Source organism: Temnothorax curvispinosus, unplaced genomic scaffold, assembly GCF_003070985.1.
Source record: "Temnothorax curvispinosus isolate PA1 unplaced genomic scaffold, ASM307098v1 QBEX01013276.1, whole genome shotgun sequence".
Classification (NCBI taxonomy): domain Eukaryota; kingdom Metazoa; phylum Arthropoda; class Insecta; order Hymenoptera; family Formicidae; genus Temnothorax; species Temnothorax curvispinosus.
In genome coordinates this window covers 6,265-9,562 of record NW_020223056.1, presented here as the reverse complement: position 1 = coordinate 9,562, position 3,298 = coordinate 6,265, and positions in this window count along the sequence as shown.

The window sequence follows — 3,298 nt, the reverse complement described above, 5'->3', positions numbered from 1 at the left end:
GTGCTGAATAAGTGATGTGTAGTGTTATTTTAAGCAAATATCTTTTTATTTGGAAATACTACGCAAAAATTCTCAACGTGTCAATTCTCAACATTTCTCGCTTCTGATGACGTCACATCTCATGAGATGTCGGGAAAGAGCCCAGGGGCCCTATTCTTGAATCGTTTTCATGAAACTCGCATGCGAAATTCAATCCTTTTCAAATAGAAAGTCGCATACGAAAATCATTAGGGCAGGCTCGAGAATACGGTCCCAGGAGCCTTAAGGGTCGACAGGAGTAACACTACCGACCTCTGTCGGGTTGCTTAGCTGCGAGTCCGTATTTTATTTATTATAAATTTTTTAAGAGCTAAAATGGAAAATCCGGCTCTGTACCGGCTTGCCGGCTGATCTTACTGATTAAAACGAGCATAAGTTTAATGAGATTCGTTAATTAATTTGGCTAAAATTTGGGAAAAACCTTTTCTAAGCAGCTTTTCAGGCTTGCTTAGAGCTGCGGACTATGAATACCGGCTTAACTCAATCCCTTCGAGAATCCGAGGAGACTATATATATGTATATATATGTATATATATATAATCTGCAGCTATTTTTTTCCCCTGAAACCAATCCTCTTATGTCCATTTCTATCAATGCAGATTAACTTTAATCTTGGGTTAACTTCCCAGCAAACACAGAATACACCGAGTGCGTAATTTGCTATCAAATTGTACCAGACTAGAGTCAAGCTCAACAGGGTCTTCTTTCCCCGCTAATTTTTCCAAGCCCGTTCCCTTGGCAGTGGTTTCGCTAGATAGTAGATAGTAGATAATTTGCTATCAAATTGCGCACTCGGTGTATTCTGTGTTTGCTGGGTTACTGTTTATCTTTGTCTAGTTCTAAGAATTAGAAAAAAATAAGAAGTAAGTTAAAATCGTGATTAAAGTTATATAATCTGCATTGGTAAAAATGAATGTTAGACTTTTTGCAACGGACAAATTCGAATTCTCGCTTCTTCGAACGTTATTTCCCCGTTTTCCGCGTTTGTTGGAGAACGTGGTGGAGAACGACGGAATCGAATTTCCATCTAGCAGAAAGACGTTCGCATTTACGACACCGCGTTACTTCGGCCTACGTATAGCGATTTTTCATATATTTTACTATATTACGTACTTCATCAGGGCTGAGAGAGAACACAGTTAACTAATAAACACACACATACACACACAGAGACACGTACACAAAAAGAGAAAAAACGAAAAAAAGAAAAAGTATGTATATCTTATACATATATACATATACATGAATAGCGTGTAATAAGCATAATACTTTATGTCACATGTATACAACCGTGTTGACGTTGACGGAGCATAGTGATTCTTAAACGAGAGCCCGGCGGACCACGAGATCCCGTTGAGCGTCGCATTCTCCAACCCGATTCCGAGTTCGACGGCGGTCTCGACGGCGGTCGCGCTCGTTACGAAAGGTGTTTTGTAATTGTGACGGGGCGAACGGATTCTTTGAAAAAACAAAAGCAAATAAAAGATTTTTAACTGACTGCAACGAAGACGATCACAACAAACTTGGTTATTTTCCGCTTTTCTTCCTGTTATGACGATTATTTTATCATATGTTGAGTACACCGTTACGCGCGTTTTGACGCAACAACATAAGGGAGACCGGGGCTAAACCGCCAGCGGGGTTGAACCGCCAAATCAAATATCTCGGAACCTGTATATTGTGCGAACTCGCTATTAACATTGTAAATGCTGCTTATGGTACCCATGTAACCAACGGAGTTTCGGCAGGTTACCTGCCGTGTTATGATTTTTACGAGGGCAAACGTGTTTTCGGAAGGTGAAAGTGAAATTTTCTGCGCGTGAAAATATTGTAATAGCGGCAATAATATTTGCTCTCCAAATCTCGAGGTACGTGATTATAAGAAGTAATGCATGCTGAACACGAATCCAGTGTAGTTTTTTCATTATCGTTTATGCCTAATATTTCGTGGGCGATCAAACCTGAAACTTATGTTTGGGGCTTATCCGCCAGTAAGCACCCGGGGCTGGTCCGCCAGTCTCGTCACTGTGGCGCGCCGGGCGCACGACTTCAGCTCACGGCGATTTCAGGTTAGGTTTCCTTCGAGCGTGATTCTGTCTTCCCTTGCACGTGCGTCAGTTTGTATAGGAGGGAAATAGTACGCACGTATCGTCGCAAAGCGGGTGTTTTGGCCGACCGAAAAGATGGCGGACGGTCGTTTTCGAGATCGCTCGCGTTCACGGCACGTCGGCGAGGTACGGCGAGGCACGGCACGGCTCTGAGATTCCGCGATTTCCGCGCGAGAGTTGACATGCCGCGCGCGAGGTAGATCGTCCCGGCCGCGGTAGATCGTCGTTGTTGGGTCGTTGTGTCAGTGTCAGTGTAGTGGTGGTGGTGGTCGCCGTCGTCGTCGTCGTCGTCGTGGTGGTGGTGGTGGTCGTGACCGTCATTGTCGTCGTCGTCGTCGTCGTGGTGGTGGTGGTGGTCGTGGCCGTCGCACGTCATCATCGTCGTCGTGCGCTCGTCAGGATCTGTATTCACGTGCCTAAATTGTTTTATGGAATGGTAAAACAATTATTTTTTAATAACGTTTTGCATAAAAATTTATAATAAATTTTTATATTTTTCTCTTAAAAAACAATTATTAAAATGTATCCTATCATTTTTCAGGATTAGATGTACCTATATGTATTGAAAATGCAGTGTGGCGGATTAGCCCCGGAGGGGGTGGCGGTTCAACCCTGGCATTTTTGAGATTTCAATTTTTGCACCGTTGTCGTTTTTGCTCCATACCGGTTAAACAAAGCGACGTAGATAAAAATTTCCTAAATAAATTTTGTAGCTAAAGGTTCACTCTTTACAGTGGTATACAATATTTAACTTAAATTATTTATTTTGTTGTTAAAAATCGGCACCGAAAAAAAAACTGGCGGTTTAGCCCCGGTTTCCCCTACTTGAAAAAAATCGGGATTTTTTATTGTATGCGAAATTATCATCTATATATATAAAACAAAGTCGGGTTAGTTACATCATTTATAACTCAAGAACGGCTGGACAGATTTTTTACCACAAGTATATACAATAGGGATAGAATTTTCCGGGGAGTGCTATAGAGTGTGTAGTTTTTCGTTACCGATTTTCTGGAAACCGATTTTTTTAATTCTTAAAAAGAGGGAGGGGAGAGGGAGAAAGTGAGAGGAAAGAAAGAGAGGGAGAGAGAGGGAGAGAGAGAGGGAAAGGGGGGAGGGAGAGAGAGAGAGAGAGAGAGAGAGAGAGAGAG